The following is a 7,783-nucleotide window of genomic DNA, read 5'->3' as shown; positions in this document are numbered from 1 at the left end:
GAGCTTTAGTTGGAGTTCTGCGTTTTTCTAGGAATGAGTTTTCAGCAAAATGCCTGCAAAGCCCCCAAAGTCAGTATGGTGCAATTGGTCCTTGTCTTCTGGCAGATTGTGGGGTTCTGAAAATTCACCAAAGCCTAAGAGCCAAGATAACAGACCTAACCGTTCTGGATCACCACGGGAACCAATATATCAGCATTTCACTGTCAAATGTACAACGCTAACGGTTCAAAATCTGCAGTAAGTCCAAACAGATGTGAACGTTACAGACAAAAGACTTCTCTTGGTACTTCTGAACTGAAAGCAAAGTCCCTCTCAGTGGGAATGCATGTGACTCAGGCTATGTCTACACTACTACTTATGTTGGTATAACTTATGCCGCTCAGGGGTGTGAATGAGCCCCCCCCGAGCAACTTAAGCTACACAAACCTAGGTGCTAACGTGGGCAGCGCTATGTTGGAGGGAGAGCTTCTTCCGCCAGCGTAGCTACCGCTGCTCATTGTGGGTAACGGGAGATCTTTCCCGCCAGCGTAGAGCAGCTCCACTACAGCGCTTACAGCAGTGCGGATGCATAGTGTAGCCAATGGCGGATTTAGAGTTAGTAGGGCCCTGTGCCCAGCTTCATTTTTGGGACCCTTCCTTGGGACCCAGCCAAAAAAAAGAACATTCTCTCTTATCTCCTCCCCCGCCCCCGTTTTTCATTGTTTTTTTCTTCCTCCTCCTCCTATAAGTAATAGGAAGTAAATGAAAATAAAGTGAGGTACCTTGATTATTTTTGTAGTCGAACTGATTTTTCCACAGACCTCTTGAAAATCGCGGAGGGTCTCGACGGAACACTTAATGATCTTTCCAAATATTGTTTGTACCGTTAGCTAACTATTGTAACGTGCTTTGGATAAGAGCACTTTATAAAAAAAAAATGTAAAAAAGCATCGGGGTGCGGGGTCTGGCCAGGAGCTAGGGTGAAGGAGGGGGCTCAGGGTGTGGCTGGGGATGTGTGAGGGGGTGCAGGAGTCAGGGAGGGCACGGGGCTGGGGGTGCAGGGTCTGGGAGGGAGTTAGGGTGCAGGAGTGGCCTGGGGGTTGGGGTGCAGGGTCTGGCCAGGAGTTAGGATGCAGGAGGGGTCTCAGGGTTGGGGCAGGAGGTTGGGGTGCTTACCTGGGGCAGCTCCCATTTGGTGCGAGGGGTGCAGGTGGGAATGTGGGGGGGGGTGCAGGAGCTCCCGTTTGGTGCTCAGGGTGGGGGAGGGACGTGGGGGGGGGTGCAGGAATCAGGGAGGGCAGGGGGCTGGGGGGGGTATGTGTAGGAGGAGTGGGGGGGGCTCGCCTTTGCTCCGCCCTGCCCCGATTCCACCTCCTTCCCCAAGGCCCTGCACCTGCCTCTTCCCCGCCTCCTCCCCCGAGTGTGCTGCAGCCCCGCTCCTCCCCCTCCCTCCCGGAGTGACCTGAGCTCTGGCAAACAGCTGTTTGGTGGCGGGGGAAGCGCTGGGAGGGATGGAGAGGGGCAGGAACGCAGCATGCTTGGGGGAGGAGGTGGGAGCTTGGCTGTTGATGGGTGCGGAGCCTGCAGCAGGAGCCCCAGGAGCCGGCAAGCTTCTGTCCCTGCAGCTGCCCAGCCCTGGGGCCCCCTGTCCTTGGGGGCTCTGTGCCAGGGCACCCTGTGTTTCACTGTAAATCCACCTCTGGGTGTAGCTGTGCCATTGTAAGCTCTCTAGTGTAGCCATAGCCTCAGAACATATAGGCATCTATCTTCCAGAAACAACATTTCTGCAACACAGGGGAAAGCCCTGGGTCTAGTGGTTAGAGAGCTGGTTTGAAGACAGGAGTTCTGGGTTTTACTCTCAGCTGTACTATAGACAGTGCGTAACCATGGGCAAGCCACGTAAGCCCTGTGCTTCAGTTTCTGCATTTCTAAAGTGGTGGCAATAACACTTAGCAACCTCACTAGCATATCTAGAAACTATCTATATAGGCTTGTAGGTGTGACCATAATACGAAGCCATCACCGCTGGGAAATGAGGGAGGGCAATAATTTAGTAGAATCCTTGTCTGGGCCTACAGAAAGGGAAATAGTTCACTTCCCAGCAGCCTGCAAATATCTAAATATCTCTCTCCTTCTGAATGGATGTTCTCAATGACAATCAGCTAACACTGTGTAATAAAGTGAGACTCAACTAAGGGTATGTCTACACTGCAATAAAAAACCTGCACTTCTAGCATCCTGTGAGGAAGGAGGGTCCCTGAACTGGGGCTGCAGCCCAAGCCTGAACGTTTACACTGCAATCAAACAGCCCCGCAGCCCGAGAGCCCAAGTGAGCTGGCACGGGACAACGGTGGTGTCTAATTGCAGTGTAGACATACTCTAACTGGCTAATCCTTTTGGTAAAGCGATCTTGTGACCAGGAAACCCAGAGCAATAATTATTTTGGCTACAACTATAACTTTCCAAATTCCCTTTTTTCACACCTCCTGCCAGTTTCAGAAGAACAGAGCATGAAAATATTCTATTTGGTGAGTAAGGCCCAGTTCCACAAAGTGATTGAGGTTCCTAACTTCCATGGATGTCAATGGAAGTTAGGAGCCTAAATATCTAAATATTCACTTGCTGCAAGTTGCTTGCTGTTTGAATTAGAAATAGACCCTCATACCCACAATTAGAAATCAAAGCTTCTCAGACCTAATGCCAGCCCCCCGTGAGCTGTTATCTCATCTGATCTCACCACCTAATCAGAGTTGGGCCTGGACTGTATTTGATGGGAAATCTCATAAGAAACACTTCTGGCAGGTATTGCAGGAAGTGCTGTTGCTGATTCAATAGGTGGTGTGATATCCTTGGAGACCCAGTGCCGTGCCAGAGGGTGCAGCTGAAGAAGAATCCCATCTACTTGCAAGTCTATGGAACTGATTGGTTTGCCCACTGATACCAAGCTTCGCCTGCCCACTTCCTGGATCCCAATAGGATACCAAACATTGTTTCATTGTACACATCTTCAGTCTCCACGTAGCCCCATTACCACAGTGTCTGATACCTCACAGTCTTTAGAGTATTTATGCTCACAACACCCTTGTGAGATGGGGAAGTGCTATTATCCCCATATTATAGATGGGGAAAGTGGAAAAATACACACCACCCCTGAGTGCTTCTAAAAGGCTGTACTTCCCCTCTCGCAAGCAGGCTGTGTATGGAAAAGAAAACTTTTAATGAAAAAGGAAAAGGAACCCAGCATTATGACATATAACCATAAGCAAAACGCCCACCCCAGAGTACACTGGGCAGTGCCCTTTGCCTCAGTTTCTCACAGTCCAGTGTGAAAGTCCGACAAAGTAACGTTCTTTTACCAAGCCATTCCCCTCTCCCTTCACCGCACCCCACTCACAGTTGTGGTCCTTGGCCAACAATGACCCAGAGTTCAGAGGTGCGTTCATGTGAGTTCACCTCCTGCCCGAGGGGGATGAAAGGCATCAAGCAATGCCTCAGCTGCTGCTGCCGTGCTATTGTTCACTTTGTGTCACTGACCTCCACGCTGCCGTTCTCTGCTGCATCGTTGTTCCCTCTGTGACTGTGCTGTTGCTCACTCCACTGCTGTTGGCTGCTGATCCATCACTTTCTCTGCTGCCACCAGCCTCCCTACTACAACCTCGGAGGTTCTTGAGGTCCCACCACTTAAAACAGCTCTCTAATTTCAGCAGAGGCCATACCACCAAGTACAAACACTTGTCCCCACACCTCTCTCCCTTTTACTGGCCTCCCTACCCCCTGCTTAGCAATTGCAGTTCAGTTGAGGGTGAACCCTCCAGCCAGGGCAGGCCAAGCTCGGCCTCCTGCCCCCAACTCACATACCAAGAACAACAACCTTTCATTACTCCTGCACTCAACACCAACATGACTTGCAATCCAACACCAGTCAAAAGTGATCACTTGGGCAAATCTGCTCCATGATGCTGAGCATGTAGGCAGAATAGGCATGTCTATGCAAACAAGGTTGGTTCCTAAAGTCTTTTTCCCCAGCTCATCACTAGATGTCAGGGGAGAGCTCATTCAGACCCTGCTTAGACATAGTTTGTATAAGCAAGGAGTTAGATAACTAGCACAGAATGTATTCCAAGACAAAGATGTGTGCTAGGCTGGAGTGCAATGTAAATATAGGTAGTTCAATGGTAAGAAGAGGCTTAGCAGAACATTGCCTTTATCATTAATAAAGAAGCAACCATTAGATTATTCAGAGTGAAGGTTAAACTCAAAAGAACCCAAACATTTGAAATATGGAATCCACAGTTAAGGTCAATTGTAACTCTGCCCCATAGTGACATCAGCCATCCTGCTTTTTTTTTTTTTTTTGTTCCTGATGATCCTACTGCTTAAGTTGTGTTATTTTTGAACCAACGATTTTTCCTATGGGCTTTAAGAAGTCACAGCCTACTTCTTTTGAAAAGCTTCTTATGCTTTCTTCTCATTCCTCTGCTTTCATATTTACCTCCACTTTTCTGGATCACCCAGTGGAATCATATTGTCTTCTCCCTTCCTTTGCTTCTTCTGTTTGTGTCTGTTTCCCTGCTCCATGTTGCTTTCCTTCCATCTTTTTGCTGTTTCTCTCTTTCCCTCCTTTTTTTCCTTCTCAAATTCTCCCTGAGGGTCTTCCCACAGGTTGCTATTACTAATACTATTATTTGTATTACCATAGCACATGGGAGCCCTAGTCACGGACCAGCACCCCATTGTGCTAGGTGCACAAAAACAGAACAGAAACAGTCTGGGGCCCAAAGAGTTTACAAACTAAGTAAGAGCTTATGTCTCCCTGCTCTGAATTTCTTTGCTCCTCCTTCTTCTCCCCCAGCTTCTCCCCAGCATCTACCCCCTGTACTCTCCAATTCCTGAGGATCTCTAGAGACCCAATGGGTGGAGGGAGGGAATCTGTGATGATAGAGGAAAATGCTTCATGGATCCTGTTCTATGCTCTCCAGCCCACTCTTAAATTTGATTCTCTCCTAAAAAGTGACTTCAAGTGACCTCTCAGTTCCGTATCCAGATGGCTCACTGATTACCACATCTGATTTTCTCAGTTTGCAAGCAAAGAGATTATTGTTTTCATCACCGCAAGATCCAAGAATCGTGCTGAGTTCTTTTCATCTTGTGCACCACACCCAGTAATAGAGATTCTGCTGAATGATGCCATCAGCTACACCCATGCAAACAAAGACATTCATGGCAATGGAGCTGCACTGAGACATTATTGAAGGCAGAACTGGATCTGCAGAGTTTTTATTTCTGGTGATGCTGCACAAAATGGGAAGAACACACCTGGCTGGCCACTATGTGGGGCTGACAAGATGAGAAACAAATAAACAAACCACCACCATCATTGTATTTGCTCTGCCACAGAGTGAGCCTTTGGAAGTCAGGAAAAAGACTCCTGTTGAATAGGCTTTACATCAAGTCCCAAGTAGCCTAGACTCCCTCTTGTAAGCTTTACTAGCTGCTGCTCACTGACCAGAATCTGACAGGAAGGCCCGTGTTCTGGCAGAAAGTTTGCTCAGGTCCTGATGTTGTTAATTAGGTTGTAAGCGCCTTAGAGCAGGGACCATGTGTGTTTGGCACCTAACACAACAGGTCTCTGACCGGGTCTTTTTGGTGATACAGTAATATCAATCTGTTGGAGTTTTATCTCCGAGGTGAAATCCTGGCCCCATTAAGTCAATGGCAAAACCCACACTGACCTCAGTAAGGTCAGGATGTCACCCACTGTGCCCAGGCCAAATTTCTAAACTGGGTAGTTCCAGTCTGCCTCCCTAAATTCTGCAAATTAATTTGGATAAGATGTTGTATGGAGTTGCATCCAACTCTTCTTTCTATTAAAAAGATTAGCAGCATATGACTGAAAAATGGTGTGGCACACCCTGCTTTGAGGAATTATACCTCATAGGTTCCCAAACTCATTTCATGTTTTATGAAATGTGCAATTATGCTCATCGTGAAAAGTTTTCAACTCTCCTTGTACTCAGCTTTTCCTTCTTTCTCTCAAGCCCAAGGCTGGCTTTAGGGGGCAATGTTTAAGGGATATCCAAAAACAGTCCAAAATTAATAATGCAAAACTAGACTCTCCTCCCTTATTGGTTCCACAAACTTTTTTATTCCCCTGCTCCCATGGCCATGATACTCTGGTTATCTGGGTTCCTGATTCTCCACTGCCCAGCAACAGAAAGGATTCACAACACATGCACAATATAATTAAAAGAGAAGAGTTTGTGTTCTTGTTTTTCCTTTTCCCTTCCCCATTTCTTTGGTTCCTTCTTTCTCTCCTTTTACCTAATGTTTTTTCTTATTTCACAGCCATTCTCTTTTTTCTTGCTATATGTCTCTATTTTGTCCTTTTATACTATTTTACCTTGAGTCTCTCCCTATTCCTCTTTCCTTTTTCTCACCCCACGCGCATCTTTCTTTCTCCTTTGGGCCTCTTTCACTGCCCACTCTTTCCACATAATTCCTTCTGCCATTGAGTCTCCTATACCTTTCCCCCTTGTCCCCCCCACCAGTTTTCCCCTTTCCTCATTACATTCCCAACATTCCCCTATCTCTTTTCCTTTTTCTTCATAGCTCACATTTCCTCCCTGGCCCTCGTACCAACCGTATTTTGTCCATTAATCTATCCACTGCTTCTTACAAACATCCCTTCAGCTCTCCCAATTCTCTAACCCTGTTTTGTCTGAATCCTGTACTCTGAAACTTCTTTTCCCCCGCAATACCGCCTTGCTATCCTTTAGCCTTTGTCCTTTTCCCGCAACAGCTGCCATCTCTCCCCATAAAGTCTACACACATTTTCCCAGGGCGTCCCCAAACAATCCTCTCACGACATTCCCAACAAACTCCTTCCCTTCCTTCACCTGCCTGCAGACCTACACGATAGCAGCAGCAAAGATAGTGATTGCTCAGGTTTGAAATTCTGGCAGTTTCCTTCTAGAGATGGGCTTCTAGAAAGCCAGGAGATAGGGGGTGTTTGCCCTTCCACCAGCCATTGCCTGTTGCTCCATTGTTGGGCCCCACATCAGTAAATCTTGGAAGTCCAGTTGCCTGTGCTGGGTGCTTGATAGCTGAACTGCCTCTTCAGTGAGCTCCCTCAAACCCTCTGTAGCTGCAGGATGGGTTTGTGGCTCTGCTGAGGAGCGACTAGCTGCACTTAGTCCAGAATCTCAGAGGGCTGTGCTGGCCCACGTGACCAGTGGAGGGGACCTTATAAATTGGATGTCCTTAAAGTCAGTCTTGGCTAATTACCTGCCATGTTCCACTACAGAGCTGGCTGTTCTTGTGTGGTAGACTGTACAATGTTCTCACTCACTGGGATAGCCGTAGATAAGATGGTAGTCGGGAGAAGGATGCAGAGGAGTTGTCATTGGTACCCATTAGGTTCCCCCCCCCTCTTTATAATGTTGCTACTGGAGTCAGGGAGAAGGTGGTTTTTAATCAGGTTTTGTTGCGGGGGAAGCTACAGCTCAGAAAAAATGTCCAGCTATTAGAAACACACCCACGCTGCCGTTCCTGATCTATTTTTACTGGTAACTAACATTTAAAAGCTGTCCTGACTTTGGATTTTTTGTTTTTCTGTGTTTTTTGTTCCAGGAGACAATTTTCTCTTCTTGATTAAAATCTTTAAATACAAATTAAAACTAGCTTTCTGTATTATCTTCAAATAAAATAAGATAAAATAAAATAAAAAGAGAGAGAGAGACGGCCCTAGGCAAGAGAAAAGTAACACATCTCAATTGTTTCCTCTATTACTTGCAATTAGACTGAA

Source organism: Caretta caretta, chromosome 2 (assembly GCF_965140235.1).
Source record: "Caretta caretta isolate rCarCar2 chromosome 2, rCarCar1.hap1, whole genome shotgun sequence".
NCBI classification, from domain to species: Eukaryota; Metazoa; Chordata; order Testudines; family Cheloniidae; genus Caretta; species Caretta caretta.
The sequence above is the reverse complement of the archived record's forward strand: the minus strand, read 5'-3'. Positions refer to the sequence as shown.